This window comes from Lithobates pipiens, unplaced genomic scaffold (assembly GCF_037356315.1).
Source record: "Lithobates pipiens isolate NorthernLeopardFrog02 unplaced genomic scaffold, aLitPip1_a1.2 Scaffold_19, whole genome shotgun sequence".
Classification (NCBI taxonomy): Eukaryota; Metazoa; Chordata; class Amphibia; order Anura; family Ranidae; genus Lithobates; species Lithobates pipiens.
This window is the reverse complement of record NW_027507764.1, coordinates 148,435,979-148,458,440: the sequence shown is the minus strand read 5'-3', so window position 1 is coordinate 148,458,440 and position 22,462 is coordinate 148,435,979. Positions and strand designations below refer to the sequence as shown.

The 22,462-nt window shown below is 46.1% G+C and overlaps 1 protein-coding gene across 4 annotated transcripts in view; it reads left to right on the top strand.

Moving 5' to 3' along the window:
- Window positions 1-11,010: 11,010 nt before the first annotated feature.
- TBC1D5 (TBC1 domain family member 5) overlaps window positions 11,011-22,462 on the top strand; it is an 802,157-nt gene continuing 790,705 nt past the window's right edge. For 2 of the 4 annotated variants that reach the window (XM_077491382.1, XM_077491386.1), the window contains exon 1: window positions 11,011-11,086. The gene's annotated coding sequence lies outside the window, so the exon portion shown is untranslated. The remainder of the gene's footprint in view (window positions 11,087-22,462) is intronic. The other 2 variants (XM_077491385.1, XM_077491384.1) reach the window with 2 other exon arrangements.

The following is a 22,462-nucleotide window of genomic DNA, read 5'->3' as shown; positions in this document are numbered from 1 at the left end:
AAATTAATTCAATCAGACTATAACTGTGATGCTGAACACTAATTAATAAAGAATCACATAGCAACATCTTTATTTAAAATTATTATTAAAAATGACATTTATATCCAACTTGACTACGTCTCCTACTAGGTGTAATCTTACTGCTTGAAGAGGTATTAGCATATTAATTTTACTTAATTGGATATAAACATTGAAAATGTTCTGCTTGGAGATATATTTCAGATCAAATAAGGTAACACATTTATTATTTCACTTAACATTGTGTTCTGGAAGGTCTAGCAAAACAAAACTACACAGAACATTTTAATTTATACATTAAAAGTTATGAAAAAAATCTGTTGAGTTGCATTATAAAGATTAAAGTCTAGGAATAGCAAAAACTTTAATTCAACTTTTAGATGTGTTTGAAAATATGTGCTAGTTAAAAAAAAAAAAGGGTTTTCTTGGCTATACTATAAAACCCTGATGCTCATTCTAATTGTAGTAAATTGTATTTTAGACAAAGCAAATAATATTATATTGAGTTATCACAGTCTTTGTGTAAAAGGCCAGGACAACAACACAACACAGAATAGGCTTTATGAAACTTTAATGTTTACATTTTGCCCCCCCCCCCCCCTCCCCTTTTCAACTGCTTAAAATACTTATATACAAAAACACATGTAGGGAGAAAAATTATATTCACATTTTCTCCGGCTTCTGAGGTGCAATGGGTGTCATCATCATTGTCCAAAGAGGTCCTGTGGAATGTTGAGTAACCCATATTTCACTAGAGGTTGTTTCAACACAGTGCTGAGAGGGAGATTTAGAGCAACCTATATTCTGCATACCTTGCCGGAATGAGGATAACATTACCCTTGCCTAGCCACTGTGGGCAGAACCAGGGGCAAAGGTGAGTATGCTATCTAACATATTTCTTCTCCCCTTAATTAGAAATATCCCGACTGCACATCACCATGTTTAGGGAGTGAAAAGTAATCTCTTTTGGTGGAAGGCAGACGTGCTCATTAATGTGAAAGGAAGACACTACCTTGGAAAGAAGGGAAAGTTGAGGCCCAAAGCCCCACCTTGTCCTTATAAAGCACCAGGAAAGGTGACATAAAGGAGGTAATTATTAGAGAATTAGATACCAACAGCCATTAGAAAATAGACAGAAGTGAGATTTGTCCATTGATAATGCAAGATTATGGTCAAGTTACTGTATGTAACAACCCTGGAAAATGGTGAGATCCTAGGATTATAGCCACTAGGCAGCACACCATTGGAAAAGGGCCTTCCAAGCAATTTAGTAAATGCAGCAAGATGTGGGCTTAGGAGCATGATGCATGGTGGATAGGTTCCACACAGGATTGTTTTAGCCAAGCCCAATTTTTTCTTACTCTGTACTTCCATATCCATTCCATTAAAGTTAACGAATGAAAAGCAGCTATTAATAAGAATCAGTCCCTGAGAGAGATGGTGCTGCAGAAGCCAGATGGCATCTACTACAAGGTATTTTGCCCATGAATAACAGAACATTTTTTGGCCAGTGGCCACCAGAATAGTGGAGATCCCTTCTTATTATATTTGCTTCATGAGGCACATAATCAACTTGAGAGGTGTGAATATGTTTGTCATGAATAAAGGGTCCATCTACAATCAAAGTGTCAACTTTGTCAGTAGAAGGTCTCTAGATGAGCCTCTGAATCCTGCAATTGTGGCAGGCCACACCAATGTCAGCGTCCAGGTTTCCCTACTAGGGATGGGCGAACGGTTCAGCCCGAGTATACGTTTGGGACGAACTTTGGTTGTTCGGAAGTTCGGCGAACACAGAACAATATGCGGTGTTCGGGGAAAATATGAAAACCGTGGAACACCGTTAAAGTCTATGGGACACTAACAAGAACAATCAAAAGTGCTTATTTTAATGGCTTATATGCAAGTTATTGTCCTAAAAAGTGTATGGGGACCCGGGTCCTACCCCAGGGGACACGTATCAATGCAAAAATAAGTTTCAAAAAACAGCCGTTGTTTCGGGAGCAGTGATTTTAATAATGCTTAAAGCGAAAATAATAAAAATGTTACTTTAAATATCATGCCTATAGTGTCTATAGTATGCCTGTAAAGTGGCGCAGTTTTCTTGTGTTTAGAACAGTACCACAGCAAAATGACATTTCTAAAGGAAAAACGTAATTTAAAACTGATCTCGGCTATAATGAGTTGTTAAAACTCATGAATAGATAAAACTCATTAAAAAAACGGCATGGGTTCCCCCCTGGTCCATTACCAGGCCCTTTGGGTCTGGTATGAATATTAAGGGGAACCTCAAACCAACATTTTTTTTAAATTGCGTGGGGGTCCTCCCAAAATCCATACCAGGACCTTCAGGTCTAAATAATAATAAATAATAAATCGCTTGTCTCAACCTTGTATCTGCAACATCTATAGGACAGCTTGTTCTATTGAAAATAACAGACTTACAGCCCAGATTACCAGGTGAAAATAAAGGAAAGAAAGCAATAAAGGTAAGATGCGATATAATGTTTGCTTTTTGGTTTAATACTGTTTTAAGTCCCAGACCTTTAAAGCCAGAACCCTTAAAACGTCCTAATTTTAGTCCTCATCCTTTAAAAGCTCCTAAACCAAACTTTCTAAATCCCCTAAATTAAAGTCCATGGCCATTCTTAAAGGGGTTGTAAACCCTTGAGGTTTTTCACCCTAATGTATTCTATGCATTAAGGTGAAAAACCTCCTGTCATGCAGCAGCCCCCCAAGCCCCCCTTTTACTTACCTGAGCCCTGTAATTTCCATTACGGGAACAAACACACTAGCTCCGGCCTGTGTCTAATGTCATTATTGGATAGATTTAATAGCAGCTCAGCCATTGGCTCCCGCTGCTGTCAATCCAATCCAATGACGTGGGCACTGGGGGCGGGGTCAAGTCCTGCTGTCTGTATCAAAAGACGCAGCAGCAGGACTCGGGAGAGCACCCACGCAGCTGTTCCAAAGGAGAGCGCTTCTCCGACAGGGCACTCGATAAGAGGAGGAGCCACCAGCGCCACTGAGGGACCCCCAGAAGAGGAGGATCGGGGCCACTCTGTGCAAAACCAACTGTACAGAGGAGGTAATTATGATATGTTTCTTATTTTAAAAAAATAAAACAAGGGTTTAGTAACCCTTTAACTAAACCCCCTAACCTCAATGCCCCTTAATTTGCAGCCCTCTAAACTAAAGCATTCACTTTTAATGCATATTTCCACTTTTACAGTGAGAGGAATGAAGGTATAGCAATAGGCGTCCCAAGTACTTGCAGCCAATCTGCTAGTAGTACACCACCATCTTATTTTAGCAGGCAAATTTTCCTACCCCAGTTTTTGAACCGTAAAAAGAAATTCAGTCCCAGCCAACCACATGCTCAAATGCTAGTTGCCCAATTTGCGAGCACTGCAACTGCTGCCTTTTCAGCTGGTAGACTCTGCCCCCTTTCATAAATTTGTGGAATGAGCTGTATCTCAGTGGCAGGTTCCAAAACGCAATTTCTTTACACGGAAGACCATTCCGGCTCTCAACATTCATGTGAAAGGCAATGTTTTGGCCTTGTTGGATAGGGCGGTCAGCAGTAAGTTGCATATTACAGCTGACTCATGATCCAGCAGGCATAGGCAAGGACATTACCTTTTCTTCACAGCGCACTGGGTAACTCTGCTGGCAGCTGGGAAGGATGCAGGACAGGTTTCAGTGTTGTTGGAGCTTGTTTCGCCACCACACCTCCAAAATGCTAGTGGTGATTCTGCCACAGCTCTCTCCTCCACCCCCTCCTCCTCTGCTTCCTCTATGACTTCTTCTGCAGATTTGTGCTCTCAATCAACAGTGCTCTGTAAGCGTTCAGGGGGCTACGCAAGCAGTCAGGCTAAAAGATGCCATGTGGTGCTTAAGTTGGCCTGCTTAGGGGACAGGAGCCACATTGCGGCAGAGATTCTGTCATCTCTGCAGGGGCAGGCTCAGAGGTGGTTGACGCCACACCAGCTTCAGCCAGGAATGGTTGTATGCGACAATGGCAACAACCTTCTCTCTGCCCTCTGACAGGGACACTTGACCCATGTTCCATGTTTGGCACACATCCTGAATTTGATGGTGCAGCGGGTTCTTGAGCAGGTACTCAGGCTTACAGGATCTCCTGAGGCAGGCCAGAAAAGTCTGTGGTCATTTCTGCCGGTCATACAATGCCAGTGCTCGGCTGGCTGACATTCAAAGGGAATGCAACCTGCCCACCAACCGCCTCATTTGTGACATGCCCACCAGGTGGAACTCAACCTTGGCAATGCTGCAGTGGTTGCACACACAGCAGAGGGCCATTAATGAGTACATGTGCGAGTACGGCACCAGAACAGGGTCAGGGGAGCTTGGCTTATTTTCACCACACCAGTAGCTACTGATCAAGGATACGTGCACTGTCCTGTCACTATTTGAGGAGGCCACAAGGAAGATGAGCAGTGACAATGCATGCATCAGTGACACTGTCCCTCTAGTCTTCCTGTTGGAGCACACGCTTCGTGGAATCATGGACAGGACACTTGAGACAGAACAGCGGGAGGAAGAGGAGGACTTCCTTACCTCTCAAGGCCCCCTTCTTTCAGATAGCATTCCTGCAGGCCTGCCAAACACACAGGAAGAAGAGGAGGAGGAGAAGGATTGTGTCAGAATGGATGTAGAGGATAATACTCAGCAGCAGTCTTCAAGGGATGGTTTTTAGTCCCCATAAACCCAAGGAGTTGTACGTGGCTGGGAGGAGGTAGTTAGGGATCATGTGATCCTTAGTGACCCAGAGGACTCACAATCGAATGCCGCTGTAAACTTACGCTGCATGAGCTCCCTGATTCTGCAAAGCCTGCAAAAGGACCCTAGGATTCATGATATCAACAAGAGGGATCATTACTGGCTGGCAACCCTTCTTGATCCATGTTGCAAGGGTAAGGTTGCAGAACTCATCCTGCCTTCGCAGAGAGAGCAGAGGATGAAGCATCTTCAGGAGGCCTCGAAGAAAGGTTTGTGCAATGCATTTCCAGACCCTGGGAGGTTACAGTTGCTGGTGCTGGACAACGTGTTGCTGAGGCTTCGTTCAGTCAGAGGAAGAACAGTGGAAAAGGTGGCCGGCTGACCAATGCCTTTAAACAATTTTTCAGTCCTCAGCGCCAAGGTCTGATCAGTTCTAAGCAACCATCGCCAGCGTCTGCATTACATGGTGCAGGAATATCTAGGGGCAAGAGCAGACTTGGAGACCTTTCCAACAGAGCATTCACTGGGTTACTGGGTCTTGGGGATGGACCACTGGCCAGAACCTACTTAATATGCAACTGAGCTACTGGCCTGTCCTGCATCCAGCGTGCTTTCTGAACACACATTCAGTGCTGCTGGTGGGTTTGTAAGGAATCAAAGAGTCTGCCTGTCTACAAACTTCGTTGATAGGCTCACATTCATAAAAAAGAATCAGTCCTGGATCAGCAGCTATCAAGCAACTGATGCTGATGTAACTGATTGAATTTGCTATGGATGTGGGATCCCTTGAAGACTGCCTATGCAGACTATCCTATTCCTCCTCAATCTTGATGATGCTAGCTTCAAACAATATTTTTGGTTTAGGGCACCATCACCACCACCCAAGGCCCAATTGTTCTGCCCCTGTTTAACAGGGGCATGTAATTACAATTTTTGATGAAATATTTTACAGCAGGGCCCATTCCTGCACCCAACAAGAGTATCTGTAAGGGGTTACAGTGTTGTGGCACCACCACCACCACCCAAGGCCCAATTTTTCTGCTCATGTTTAACAGGGGCATGTAATTACAATTTTTGATCTAATATTTCACAGCAGGGCCTGTTCTTGTGCCCACCAAGAGTAACTGTGAGAGCTTACAGTGTTCTGGTACCACCAACACCTAAGGCCCAATTGCAGAGTATATAGGGCATGCCGTATAATATATATACTGCTGTTCAGAGTATAAAGTGCCTGGGGGCCTAGGGAACCTCCACGCCATTTTTTTTTAATTTGGGTGTAGGTTCCCCTTAATATCCATACAATATCCAAAGGACCAAGTCGTTTTTTTTTTTCAATGATTTTCATCTATATTGCCGGGACCTGACAATACATTACAGCCGTGAGTAATTTTAAATTACATTTTTTCCTTTAGAAATTAAATTTTGCTGTGGTATTGTTCTTAACATGGATGGGAAAAATGCGCTACTTTACAGGCATACTAAGGACACCCCCCAGCCATGATATTTAAAGGAATATTTTGTTTTTATCATTTCACTTTAAGCATTATTATAATCACTGATCCCAAAAAAACGGTAGTTTTTAAAACTTTTTTTTGCATTGATACATGTCTCCTGGGGCAGGACCCAGGCCCCAAACACTTTTTATGGCAATAACTTGCATATATAAGCCTTTAAAATCAGCACTTTTGATTCTTCACATTTGACGGTGTTCCCACGTTCTAACAATTTTTTTGCCTGTTTGCATGTTCTTCCACGAACGGGGGGTGATCGGCTCATCTCTAGTAAGCAGTAATTTAATAAATGTTTGCTTTTGGGTTTCATACCACTTTAAATGGTTTCTGAGGTTTGTACCAAAAAATAGACCCTCATTACCAAATGTTTAATTATTGAACTACTTTGAGGAAATGTGCAGTATGTTAAAAAAATACCCTTTCCAGTGGCGGCCAGTGGAATTTTTTTTTGGGGGGGGGCGCAAACAGTATGCCAACCCCCCCAAGTCAGTCGTTCGGTAGCACTTACCCCATCATCGTCAGCTTCCCCTGCTCCACAGCGACGGCCTCTCCTGCTCTCCAAAGGTCATCACAACGGTGGTGGCTTCCAGTCATCGGCCAATTGGAAAACGGGTCCCACACCCCACTTCTGATTGGCCAGATTGAGGATCAGTGTTTCAACAGCGAATTTTAATTCACTGTTGTAATACACCTGAGTAGGATCGGACTGCATTTTCTGCGACCAGAGCCCACCCTATTTTAAAGCCTATTAGAGCCTCTGTCTCTAATCAGCTGCTTAAAAAAACCCTGGCAGCTGTAATTCATGTGCCCGGCGCCCTGAAAGGGGCCAGACGCATGAACAGGGGGTGGCTGCGGCAGCTGTGCTATGCATGAATCTATCCATTGCATATTGGGGGTGGCATAGAGAGAAGGGGCGGTGCCCGGGGCGCCTCTAATGGACAGACCGCCACTGATCTTTTCCCTTTATTCGCTTGATTTTTCTTTGGGTGGGGCGGGAGGAGGATTTAGGGATGGTTCACTACTACTTGGTGCATTTTAAGGGCATATTCCATGTGTTTTAGGTGCTTTACCATTGAACTGTATATAATATGTGTTTTCATGTGTGTATTTGATTGCTTCTAGTGTACTGTCTCTTTCATTTTTTTTTTTTTTTTTTTTTTTACATTTAGCTTGTTTTGTTGTAAGGCCTCATGCACACTGGGTGTTTTGTTTTTTTGTTCAATCTGTTTTTATTGAAAAAGATACAGATACAAGTATTTAAACACAAGATATAAGCAAAACATTATCATAGACCAGGGGTAGGCAAACACGGGCATTGGTGCCTCAAGCAGCACGCAAAGCCTCTTTTTCCAGCACTCGACTCCCTTCCCATCAGCAGAGCAGCGCAGGGAAGTGTCAGGGAGGTGTCAGGGAGACACTAATGCATTCCAATTTCAGAATTCCCCACGCTGCACCTGCACTAAGGGGGAGGCACTGTGCCCCCACACATTTAAAAAGATGGGAAACATTGTTGGATTCTCTAACTTTGCTGTAGCTGTGATCATCAGCTTTTGTGATGGGGAAGAGATTGAGTGAAGTTCTGCTGAGGGGGTGGGGGGTGGGGCGATCCCTTTTTGCAGGAGGAGGAGGACTGTCATTGGCCACTGCTAAAGCCAATCCCAGACCTGCTAGCCTCACCCACCATCTGGAGGAAGATGACACACTTGGTGGCTACTACCTATCTCAGAAAGAAGGGATTTCACTGTGATTGAGAAAACCACAATCAGGTGACAGTTTATGCAATTACTGTTGAGCTTCTGGGAACTTTATTGAAATTATTCCTGAACCTTTGCGTCACTTACTACTGAACCCCTCTGCACTTTGTGTCCCTTTAAGTCACAGTCCGTATTCAGCACAATGAAAATCACACCTAACTTTTCCTGTGGCGCAGAGCGCCGCACTTTTTCTCAGCTGCGGGGGCCCAACTTTTGATCCTGCACACTGCTTTCAGACAACACCCCTGACCAGAGCTCATCATTGCGCATCCATTCCAGATGCTTGTGAAATCACATACATCACATACAAGCATGTGGGATGGATGAAAGAGGTGGATCAGCAGGATGAGTGTGCCAGGACAGGTAGATGTGTCTCATCTCTGCTTCCTTTCACCACTCTGCATATCACACATATCATAGATGAGAAGAGGGTACAACGGTGGAACAGATGAGCAGGAGGGTACAGCAGGTGGGGAAAATGAGCTGGAGGAGTTCAGAGGTGGGACAGAAGAGCAGAAGGGGCAGATGTGGGGTTCAGCAGTGGGACAGATGAGCAGGGGGGTTACAGTGGTGGGACATATAAGCAGGGGAGTTCAGTGTTGGGGAAGATGAGAAGGGGGTTCAGTGGTGGGCCAAAAAAGCAGAGGGTAGAGCAGTGGAGCAGATGTGAAAGGAGGTGTATTGGTGGAACAGATGGGAGGGATGAGAAGGGGGTTCAGCAGTGGAACAGAAATGTAGGGGGTACAGTGATGGGGAAGATGAGCAGGGGGTTACAGTGGTGGAACAGATGAGCTGGGGGGTTCAGTGTTGGGCCAGATAAGAAGGGGGTTACAGTGGTTGGGCAGATGAGAAAAGGGGTCAGCGGTGGGACAGAAGAGCAGGGGGTACAGCGGTGGGGCAGATGATCAGGGGGGTTACAGTGGTGGGACAAAAGAGCAAGGGGTTACAGTGGTGGGGCAAATGTGCAGGAGGTACAGCAGTGGGAGGGATGAGAAGGGGGTTCAGCAGTGGGACAGAAAAGCAGGGGGTTACAGTGATGGGGCAGATGAGCAGGGGGTTACAGTGGTGGGACAGATGAGCGGGGGGTTACAGTGGTGGGACAGATGAGAAGGGGGGTTAGAGTGGTGGGGCAGATGAGAAGGGGGTTCAGCGGTGGGACAGAAGAGCAGGGGGATACAGCAGTTGGGCAGATGTGAAAGGAGGTGCATTAGTGGGACAGATGAGCAGGGGGCAGCCAGAGATGAGCGTAGTAGAACAGCAAGCAGGATCTGGAGCCAGAAGGAATGTCAGCCAAGCAAGTCTTTAACAGGCACACAGGCGAGCATCTCTAGAGATGGGACCAAGGTGAAGGCAGAAATCATCGGGGCTGGACGGCTTAAGTAGGCAGGACTGACGAGCAGGATATCATCAACAGGTGAGTCACCGTGGAGAGATAGGAGCTGGCAATTATCCGACAGCTGAGTGACCAGCTCAGAGAAGGAAGGGCTGAGCCCAGCCCTGACACTATCACAGCCAAGGTTGCTAATAGAACTCACAGGGCCCCTCCTCTGAAAATATCCAATGATATTTTTGCTAAAATGCAACATCCCTGATGCTATGTTTTGCAGCCATGGCAGAAATTAAACCCCCTTGGAACAATGCCCATTCGAGTGACTAGAGGCATGGAGGCAATATCTGCACCTCTACAGTGAGTGATCGGTACTGATCGCTCACTGGGGTAGATTTACTAAAGGTGGTGCACTTAAAATCTCGTGCAGCTGTGCATGGTAGCCAATCAGTGTCTAACCTCAGCTTCTTCAATTAAGCTTTGGCAATAAAACTTGGAAGCTAATTGGTTTCTATGCAGAAGTCAGCCCGAGTTTCCATTCTCTGGCTTTAGTAAATAAACCCCACTGCGTTTATTCAGGGTGATGTGTCCATTCGGGACTGCCAGCCCTCTGCTCACCATCCTGAAATAACCCGCTTGTGTGCCCTCAGCAGCTGCCAGCTGGAGAGGAGGAAAAACGACAGCACTGCAGGGGAAAGGGGCATAATAGAACCGATCTTCTTGCAGTGCAACCGGAGGAAGAAAAGAAAAGTAGAAGCCAGAAACACTGCACAAAAGTTAAAAGTGTCAGCAATAAGGCAGCACTGCTTGCCCTCCTGCTTGGCTGGTGTTAGGGCCCCCCTTTTGAACTGATGAGGCCTGGGTCCAGTACATGAGGGCTGGCTGTACTGCCTTATGATCACAGGAAGTGAGGCAGGGCTGAGCCAAGCTCCCTGTGTTATGGATACAGAGAGACGGCTCGGGAGCCAGCACGTACGAGTGCCCCTTTCTATTGGGCACTCAGCAAGGGGGAGGGGCCCAGAGTGCCTGCAGAGGACCTGAGAAGAGGAGGTTGGGGGCTGCTCTGTGCAAAACCATTGTACACAGCAAGTTTGTTTTTTTACAATAAAAATATGTCCTTTCCAATCATTTTTTTTCCCCTGCCTCTAAATGCCGGTGCATGTTAGCCTATATGTGCACGCACACAGAGGCAGAAAGAAAACCCCACTGGCAGCCACGTTATTATTATTATACAGGATTTATATAGCGCCAACAGTTTATGCAGCGCTTTACAATATAAAAGAGTTTTGGTAAATCGCTAACTTTAACGCTTGCAGGTTAATTAATTCCAGATGGCCAGAATAAACGCGTATAGATGCATTTAAAAGCGCCAAGCGTTGTTTTCCGCCAAATCGTCAATCCCCGGTGGAGAGGCAGGCAAACGTCATTTACACGCATGCATAAAAGAAAATTTCAAGGCAAAATCAATTTAGCTCAAATCACTCCACTCCGAATCATTTCTAATGGGCATACTGAGTGTTAATAGATTGCAATGGTCGGTGGAAGCCTGTAGACTGGTAACAATGTATAACAATGAATTTTTTTTTTCTTCTCTCTCCATCTCACTTCCTGGATCGCCACAGAGAGAACGCCTTGTGATTGTCCCCTGTCGGCTCCTGTAGTATCCCTCGTAGGGGTTGCCGGGAGTTGTAGTTTGCTGCATTTCCCAGTGTTTCCCTGTCATGGCTGCCTCCAGTTAGGTACAGTGCTTTTCCTCTTTTATCACCCGGATTTATAGAATGGTTTAGTGAACGATGGCTGCTTGTTAGAAGTGTCAGTGCCGAGCAGTGAGGATTTCTGGCAGCTGCCTGGGTATGCTGTGTGTACAGGATGGAGGGGTGCCAGGGACTGGGCTCTGTGCAAGAGATGGTTAATGTCAGCTGATCAACTCCTGGCTCCTGTGTCCCATACATGTAGATGGCCATAGATGTGTGTATAGTGCGGCACTGGTGTACTGGTCTATAGGAGGTGGTCTATAGGAATTCTTCTTCCTTCTCAGTCATATGATCAGTACGTGTGACTCCACTTCCTTCATCATTATATACACTGTGATCACTGATCCCCCTCTATATACTGTCTGTGATCACTGATCCCCCTCTATATACTGTCTGTGATCACTGATCCCCCTCTATATACTGTCTGTGATCACTGATCCCCCTCTATATACTGTCTGTGATCACTGATCCCCCTCTATATACTGTCTGTGATCACTGATCCCCCTCTATATACTGTCTGTGATCACTGATTCCCCTCTATATACTGTCTGTGATCACTGATCCCCCTCTATATACTGTCTGTGATCTCTGATCCCCCTCTATATACTGTTTGTGATCACTGATCCCCCTCTATATACTGTCTGTGATCACTGATCCCCCTCTATATACTGTCTGTGATCACTGATCCCCCTCTATATACTGTCTGTGATCACTGATCCCCCTCTATATACTGTCTGTGATCACTGATCCCCCTCTATATACTGTCTGTGATCACTGATCCCCCTCTATATACTGTCTGTGATCACTGATCCCCCTCTATATACTGTCTGTGATCACTGATCCCCCTCTATATACTGTCTGTGATTACTGATCCCCCTCTATATACTGTCTGTGATCACTGATCCCCTCTATATACTGTCTGTGATCACTGATCCCCCTCTATACACTGTCTGTGATCACTGATCCCCCTCTATACACTGTCTGTGATCACTGATCCCCCTCTATACACTGTCTGTGATCACTGATCCCCCTCTATACACTGTCTGTGATCACTGATCCCCCTCTATACACTGTCTGTGATCACTGATCCCCCTCTATACACTGTCTGTGATCACTGACCCCCCTCTATACACTGTCTGTGATCACTGACCCCCCTCTATACACTGTCTGTGATCACTGATCCCCCTCTATACACTGTCTGTGATCACTGATCCCCCTCTATACACTGTCTGTGATCACTGACCCCCCTCTATACACTGTCTGTGATCACTGATCCCCCCTCCATACACTGTCTGTGATCACTGATCCCCCCTCCATACACTGTCTGTGATCACTGATCCCCCCTCCATACACTGTCTGTGATCACTGATCCCCCTCCATACACTGTCTGTGATCACTGATCCCCCTCCATACACTGTCTGTGATCACTGATCCCCCTCCATACACTGTCTGTGATCACTGATCCCCCTCCATACACTGTCTGTGATCACTGATCCCCCTCCATACACTGTCTGTGATCACTGATCCCCCTCCATACACTGTCTGTGATCACTGATCCCCCTCCATACACTGTCTGTGATCACTGATCCCCCTCCATACACTGTCTGTGATCACTGATCCCCCTCCATACACTGTCTGTGATCACTGATCCCCCCTCCATACACTGTCTGTGATCACTGATCCCCCCTCCATACACTGTCTGTGATCACTGATCCCCCTCCATACACTGTCTGTGATCACTGATCCCCCTCCATACACTGTCTGTGATCACTGATCCCCCTCCATACACTGTCTGTGATCACTGATCCCCCTCCATACACTGTCTGTGATCACTGATCCCCCTCCATACACTGTCTGTGATCACTGATCCCCCTCCATACACTGTCTGTGATCACTGATCCCCCTCCATACACTGTCTGTGATCACTGATCCCCCTCCATACACTGTCTGTGATCACTGATCCCCCTCCATACACTGTCTGTGATCACTGATCCCCCTCCATACACTGTCTGTGATCACTGATCCCCCTCCATACACTGTCTGTGATCACTGATCCCCCTCCATACACTGTCTGTGATCACTGATCCCCCTCCATACACTGTCTGTGATCACTGATCCCCCTCCATACACTGTCTGTGATCACTGATCCCCCTCCATACACTGTCTGTGATCACTGATCCCCCTCCATACACTGTCTGTGATCACTGATCCCCCTCCATACACTGTCTGTGATCACTGATCCCCCTCCATACACTGTCTGTGATCACTGATCCCCCTCCATACACTGTCTGTGATCACTGATCCCCCTCCATACACTGTCTGCGATCACTGATCCCCCTCCATACACTGTCTGCGATCACTGATCCCCCTCCATACACTGTCTGCGATCACTGATCCCCCTCCATACACTGTCTGCGATCACTGATCCCCCTCCATACACTGTCTGCGATCACTGATCCCCCTCCATACACTGTCTGCGATCACTGATCCCCTTCCATACACTGTCTGCGGTCACTGATCCCCTTCCATACACTGTCTGTGGTCACTGATCCCCTTCCATACACTGTGATCACTGATCCCCCTCTATACACTGTGATCACTGATCCCCCTCTATACACTGTGATCACTGATCCCCCTCTATACACTGTGATCACTGATCCCCCTCTATACACTGTGATCACTGATCCCCCCTCTATACACTGTGATCACTGATCCCCCCTCTATACACTGTGATCACTGATCCCCCTCTATACACTGTGATCACTGATCCCCCTCTATACACTGTGATCACTGATCCCCCTCTATACACTGTGATCACTGATCCCCCCTCTATACACTGTGATCACTGATCCCCCCTCTATACACTGTGATCACTGATCCCCCCTCTATACACTGTGATCACTGATCCCCCTCTATACACTGTGATCACTGATCCCCCTCTATACACTGTGATCACTGATCCCCCTCTATACACTGTGATCACTGATCCCCCTCTATACACTGTGATCACTGATCCCCCTCTATACACTGTGATCACTGATCCCCCTCTATACACTGTGATCACTGATCCCCCTCTATACACTGTGATCACTGATCCCCCTCTATACACTGTGATCACTGATCCCCCTCTATACACTGTGATCACTGATCCCCCTCTATACACTGTGATCACTGATCCCCCTCTATACACTGTGATCACTGATCCCCCTCTATACACTGTGATCACTGATCCCCCTCTATACACTGTGATCACTGATCCCCCTCTATACACTGTGATCACTGATCCCCCTCTATACACTGTGATCACTGATCCCCCTCTATACACTGTGATCACTGATCCCCCTCTATACACTGTGATCACTGATCCCCCTCTATACACTGTGATCACTGATCCCCCTCTATACACCGTGATCACTGATCCCCCTCTATACACTGTCTGTGATCACTGATCCCCCTCTATTCACTGTTTATGATCGCTCATCCCTCTGTATACGCTGCCTGTGACCACTGATTCCCCTCTATACACTGCCTGTGACCACTGATCCCTCTCTATATACTGCCTGTGATCACTGATCCCCCCTCTAAACACTGTCTGTGATCACTGATATCCCTCTATTCACTGTTTATGATCACTCATCCCCCTCTATACGCTGCCTGTGACCACTGATCCCCCTCTATACACTGCCTGTGACCACTGATCCCCCTCTATACACTGCCCGTGACCACTGACCCCCCTCTATATGCTGCCTGTGACCACTGACCCCCCCTCTATATGCTGCCTGTGACCTCTGACCCCCCTCTATACGCTGCCCGTGACCACTGATCCCCCTCTATACGCTGCCCGTGACCACTGACCCCCCCCCCCCTCTATACGCTGCCCGTGACCACTGATCCCCCTCTATACGCTGCCTGTGACCACTGACCCCCCCTCTATACGCTGCCTGTGACCACTGACCCCCCCTCTATACGCTGCCTGTGACCACTGACCCCCCCTCTATACGCTGCCTGTGACCACTGACCCCCCCCTCTATATGCTGCCTGTGACCACTGACCCCCCCTCTATACACTGCCTGCGGCCACTGATCCCCCCTCTGTACACTGCCTGTGATCACTGATCCCCATCTATACACTGCCTGTGATTAGGGATGAGCTCAGGCGTGTTCGCATGGAACACGTGCAGAGCCCGCCAGGAAGTTGGCGCAGCGCTGCGCTAATTACAGGCAGTGAGACATTGCTCAATCTCTGCAGCCGCACATTGGGGCAATGTCTCACTGCCTGTGATTAGCGTAGCGCTGTGCCGACTTCCTGGCGGGCTCTGCACGTGTTCCATGCGAACATGCCTGAGCTCATCCCTACCTGTGATCACTGTTCCCCGCTATACACTAACAGTGATCACTGATCCCCCTCTATAGGATAGAAGAGGGGCTGTGTTACCCATGGCAATCAGACACACCCTGCCTGGCATCTTCTGATCTGCTCTACAAATAACAACTGTTACAGCGATCAGAAATGGTAATCTCCCCAACCAGTTCATTTAAAGATCAACTATGTTGTAAATATATTAAAAAAAAAAATACTTTATTAGGTCACATGACCGCATTTAGAATTCATAGCTCATTGCATGTAAGCCTTGTTGCGTCACATGCAGAGTGGATATCGCTTTGTCTGATCAGCTGACTGACCGTACACTCCACTTTGTATTGTCAGAAACTTATCCCAGCCCTCTGGCCCAGGACATGATTAGGGATGAACACAGGCTTGTTCCCAACTTAGGTTTGAACCAAACCCAAAAGCGAGTGGGCATGCCCACCAGATCAATGCCCAGTCAGCCATAGTCGGGATACTCCCCACCCAATAGGCGCTCATAACAAGGTGACTGGGATGCTCATGACATCATTGACCTAGTATGACAGTTGTGGCACAGCCTCATAGACTTGCATGGGTTACATTTGTTGGCTCTAACAACCGCCAAGGGGAATGTGTACAGCCCTGTGCAACTGCATGTCAGTGTCAGAAGAGTGGTAAAACCATGGCTCAACTGCTTGGTTTTATCACTTTTTGGCTGCACATATAAATAAAGCCTTAGGCCGCGTACACACGCGGGGACTGTTCGCCCAACTTTGTCCGTCAAACAGTTTCGGCAAACAGTCCGCTCAAAATTAGCATGGACGGACATGGCCACACATGACGGACGAACAGTTTGCTGAAACCGTGCGCGATGACGTGAACGGCACGTACGACGGGACGAAAAATACGACGTCCTATACACTGCATTATAACTTTCGGCGTGAAAATCCTTTCTGAGCATGCGCGCAACTTTGTTTGACGAACAAGCCTACACACGAGCGGACTGTTCGCTGAAACAAGGTTTCAGCGGACAGTTTTTCGGAAATTCCGAAAAACCTTGTCCGTCAAACTGTCCGCTGAAACTGTCCGCTGAAAGCCCACACACGAGCGGACTGTCCACCCAAACACTGTTCAGCGGACAAAGTTGGGCGAACAGTCCGCCCGTGTGTACGCGGCCTTAGGTCAGATTTTTCTCAACCAGGGTTCCTACAGAGGTTGTATCAGAACAGTAACCTCCTGTGCTCAGGGTTGGTGCTTAAAAGGATAGTTCACCTTTACAAAGAATCTGCCTGTGCAGGTTAGGGATGTTTGTAAATTTAAAACAAACTGTGCAGCTCTGACTAAAGATGAATACTACTCTTTCTATAGGCGTAGGCCATTTACCTTGTGATACCTGACTGGAATACACCCAGTACGTTGCTAAGTGAGGCCTAGTCATCACTGCTCACCTTCACCATCACAGGAGTGAGCTCTTTCTCTGATTCAAACCCCCTCACATACTCTTTCTCTCCCCTGATTCAGTAGCTCTGAGCTCTGCATTTGAGAGCTCACCCCTGTTATGGTGGAGGTGAGCAGTGATGACTAGGCCTTACTTGACAACGTCCTGGGAGTTCTTAGCAACGCCTTTGGAGTCAGTCAGGTTTCATTAGGTATGTAAATGGCTTACACCTATAGCAAGTTTTTTTACTGAACTTTAGTCAAAGCTGCACAGTTTGATTTTATCTACAGATTGACCATATCTACATTAGTGTGCTCTTGAATAAACTTACTTTATTTGCTACATAGGTGCAGGGTAAATGTTGACGCGTTTTGGCTATAGAGCCTTAATCAAAGCATTATGCTCTGATGAAGGCTCTATAGCCAAAACACGTCAGTTTACCCCGTACCGATACCTGTACCTTTGTAGTAAATAAAGTACTTTTATACAAGAGCACGCCGAGTTGCCACCCTTTCTGATTAAGATTACTCACCTATGGGAGTTGAACCCCCTTGCTAGAGCACCGGACTCTAGTCTATGGACTTCTATACTAAGCAGTAGAGCTAAGATAACCTCCTTGCTTTTCTCTATGTTTTGTAACGTGTTTTGGCATATTTGCATGCATTTTCATTGTTCTGTTGAGTATCACAAGGCATGAAAAATCATTGAGAAATGTACATGCCTCATTTTTTACAACATTGATTCTTATGCAACATGCATTGTTTTGCTTTACAACGCACACATTAAAATGCAAAGGTGTAAACAGGGCCTTAAAGCTGTAGTTTAGCTAAAAGGGAAAACAAAACAATCCCTATAGTTTTAGTCACATGACTTACCTGTAATAAAGGATGTTTTTACTGCAGGGATGCCCATCCTCTTCTTCTCTGAACTTCTCGCGCTGCAATGGTTAACAACTCCAGATCTTCAGGCAGAACAGCAGTACAGTTGACCTCCCTCCTCCACTGAGAAAAGTTATTTCACTGATTACACTGCCTGTAATACAGTCTGTGAATGGGGGAGAGTCTGATCAGTCACAGGATTATCTACCTATGCACAGATCATGTAACAGGCAGTGTAATCAGTAAAATAAATTTTCTTAATAGAGGAGGGGTGTGTCTCTGTCGGGCCATCTGTACTGCTGTTCTGCCTGAAAGGTAAAAGCTGTACTCACAAGAAGTGAACAGCAGTAAAGATTTTTCCAGGGTCCAGTTGCCTGCACAATACATGAAATCCTTCATCACAGGTAAGTGGTAATGTGGCTAAAGATTACACACACACACACACACACACACACACACACACACACACACACACACACACACACACACACACACACACACACACACACACACACACACACACACACACACACCTTTAAAGAGGAAGTAAAGTCTCTTAAGAAGAAGAAAAAAAATAGCCCCTGCAAGGCAAAGGCATAATGTGCTATATGCATAACACACTAGCTCATTATGAATTACTTACCTGAGATCGAAGCCCCCGCAGCGGTCCTCAGTCACCACCTCCATCGCCGACATGATACCCGGAGTGACTTCCGGGTATCACGGCTCTGGCGCTGTGACTGGCCGGAGCCGCAATGACGTCACTCCCACGTATGCGTGCTGGTGCCGCCACTAACAGCATGATTGCCGTTAGAAACAGCACGCTCAGTGTGCTTGCGCCCGATGTCTACCTCACATGCGCTGTAGACATTGGTGCCGCTATTCTAACCTTTTAGGTTTGGGAGATATTTCTGGCACCTACAGGTAAGCCTTAATCTAGGCTTACCTGTAGGTTAAAGTGGTTATAAGGGGTTTACAACCACTTTAATGTTTTAAAAAAAAAAATTATTTAAGAGTTTTACTACCACGTTAGCGGCAAAGCGCCGATAGTTTTAGCAGCGCTTTTCAGCTGCTAGCGAGGTGCTTTTAACCACTTTGCAGGTGTAGCAGTTCCCATTCATTTCAAAGTACAGGGATGTTGGCCGTTGGAGGAGCGCTGTATATGTGTTCCTATTCCCCATCCATCTGGCATCTCGGATGGAAACAGACAGGCGGTCTGTTTCCATATGATTGCCCCATAGAGAAGACTGCGTAGTGGAACGGACACAGACCTGTCGTATGCCTGCTCAGTGGGGATCAGCGGAGAGATCCCCTGCTAAGCAAGTGGATTCCGTTTCACAAAGGGGCCTTAGACTCCTTTCACACTGAGAAGTTGTTAAAGCGCTTTTGCATTAACAAAAAAAAAAAACGCCTGAAAAGCTCACAAAAACTGCTTCCCATTAAAATATGTTTTCACACTGGGGCAGTGCGCTGGCAGGCAGGTGAAAAAACTCCTGCAAACAGCATGTTTGGAGAGCTAAAAAAAAGTGCCTCAAAAGTGCCCCTCTCCATTGAAATGAATGGGAAGCGCCTGAAAATCGATTCAAAAGCGCCTCAAAAAGGTTCTTCCAGCAGTTTTTTGAGTCATGTAACTTTCAAAAAAGTGTACTGCTAACGCCTCAAAAGCGCCTTAAAAGCACTTGAAAAGCACCGCAAAAGTGCTCGCCGTCTTATAGGCAGATTTCAAGCACCTCGGTGTGAAAGGGGTCTTAAGCACATCGCAATGTGTACTTTTTCCCCTTGTTACGTTATTGAAATGTCAAAATGATATGCCATTCATTTCTATGCACTTCAGCTCAGCTATAGTGTGTAGAAGGGGAGACTGCAGGGAACCTTCAGGGTGAGAGGGCACTACTTGGCACCCTCTTCACGTTACAGTGTGCATGAGGCCTTTGGGTTTACATACACTTCACTTGTTGGGGTTGGTTCACACAAGTACAACCCTACAACGTGTGTGGGCAGCATGGTGCTCTGTGCTGGACACATCACACGCTACTTTTATTTTTTTCAACTTTATTAAGGCTCTGTTCACAACTAGACATTTTGTTTTCAGGCAGAAAGTCGTGCAATTTTTTCCATAATTTTGTACATGTCAAAAGATCACCAATATAAAAAGCAGAAAACGCCTGCAACCTGCCAACAAAAAAAAAAAAGAAGCTCCTGTACTATTCAGATGTGAACAGGGTCTATTAAAATGAATGGGATTTGTCTTGTTGGGCGGTTTTAGAGCTGAGGCTTACAGCAGAAAAACGTCCAAAAACGCCTACGTGTGAACAGAGCCTTAAAGTAAAATTTCATCTTTATGCATTGCAACCTGTTCTGATGCAGTGTATTGCGTCACAACACGTTGCCATATAAAGAAGTTGCGCATTTTCTACTTTTTTTCAGGGAAACTGAGCTGAACAAATAGAACATAAGGCAGATTGCCCTGTCCAAGCTTTGGGACTGTATTGGAATAAGCTTCCCAGTATGATCCAACACATCTGGTGTGAAAGGGTCCTTCGTGCAAGTTTAAAAAAAAAAAAAGAAAAGTTTACATACAATACTGAACTACAGAGATAAATTCAACCTATGGGCTTCATTCCGCTTTAAAGTGCTGAATTCTACTGGTTGCCTCCATCTTAAAGGAGAACGGACGTTAGGAGATAACAGCCTTCCATAGACGTGCTGTACTTCATCATACATAATGAATTCCTCATGATGAGAACTGAGCAGCTCTGAGCTTTTCAGTGCTTGCTGCATTATTTTGTATTTGTATTCATTTTTGAGTCACTGCGTCTATAGTACTATGTAATAAGGTAATAAAATAGAACATAGGATTCCTTTTATGTCTCATATGGTTTATCCCCGTTGGTATTTTAGTGAACATGTGATGTGCACAAGGCAGCTGGCATACTTCATGCTTCCACTTCCTCTTTTAATACATTTTTTTTCTCTATTTCATCAGCTTTTTGTCTATTAACACTAGAATAGTTGTTAAATGCTAACTGTAAAGTTATTGGATTTTTTCCTAATGAATGGCATAAAATATTCAGAATCTAGTAGTGCTATATTTTATTAATGATATGGTTTTAAAATAATAATAAATAATAATACGGGTATAAACCAATGGGTAAGCAAAGTTCCAGCCACAAACGTTTTTTTTTTTTTTAAATAAACTTATTTTTAGATATTTTGTTACAAAGTGAGTGCAGCTAACCCTGTGTTCTATACCTTGCATATGTACAGTACATAGCACTGCGCCTTCTAAAATTGAACCTCTCAGATAAAATGTATAGACAAAAGTTTGCATACCCTGGCATAAATTGTGAAATGTTGGCATTAATATTGAAAATATGACGGATCATGCCAAAAAACGTTTTTTTATTTAAGAATAGCAATCGCATGAAGCCATTTATTATGATATTGTTTTTTGGATCCTTTTTTAAATCATAATAACACCCAAAAGAAATCACCCAAATGGCCCTGATAAAAAGTTGACATACCCTGGAAAGTTTGGCCTTGGTACAGGTACAGAAGGTGGCACACACAGGAAAAGGCGGGGCTGAACAAGCGCCCCTCTCCTGAGCCATACAAGGCCACATGCCCTCAACATGGGAGGGTGGCTTTGGGGCATGGGGGCAGTAGAGGGGATGAGCAGTCTCCTCCCCCTCGAACCATACCAAGCCACATGCCCTCAACATGGAGGGTGGGTGCTTTGGGGCAGGGGGGTTCTGCCTTCCCAACCCAAAACACCCTGTCCCCATGTTGATGGGGACAAGGACCTCTTCCCCATAATCCTGGGCTGTGGTTGAGGGGATCTGCGGGCAGGGGGCTTATCGGAATCTGGAATCTTTAACAAGGGGGACCCCAGATCTCCCCCCATGTGAATGAGTATGGGGTACATAGTACCCCAACCCATTCACCCCAGAGCACTGTCCCCCAAGCCCACCAAGTTGTGTGACAATAGCAAATTATTATTCACTATCGTTTTCCTGATTCTCCAATTGGGTTTCAGGACCCGCTTCCTGTTCAGCAGGGAGGAAAAGGAATGGCCCGGCTCTTCCTTTGCCCTGCCTCTTAAGGCAGTGTTTCTCAACTCCAGTCCTCAAGGCGCCCCAACAGGTCATGTTTTCTGGCTTTCCATTATTTTGCACAGGTAATTTGATCAGTTTTACTGCCTTAGTAATTACCACAGCTGTTTCATCTGAGGGAAATCCCGAAAACATGACCTGTTGGGGTGCTTTGATGGCTGGAGTTGAGAAACACTGTCCTAAGGTAAGGGCCGCCTTCTGGACTGTCAACTGTCGCCCGCATCTCCCGCTGTGCTTGCGGCCACCTTCCTGCCTGCATCCACCGGGGCTGGTTTGCCCCCCTCCCCCAAAATATTTAGCACCAGCCACCACTGGCTACCATGTAGAAGTTGTGCAGGAGTGCCCACATAAGTGTAGTTGAATAGTTCATATATGTGACCAAGACAACTGTCGCCCGCATCTCCCGCTGTGCTTGCAGCCACCTTCCTGCCTGCATCCCCCGGGGCTGGTTTGCCCCCCTCCCCCAAAATATTTAGCACCAGCCACCACTGGCTACCATGTAGAAGTTGTGCAGGAGTGCCCACATAAGTGTAGTTGAATAGTTCATATATGTGACCAAGACATCAGCAGCCTAGGTTGGATGACC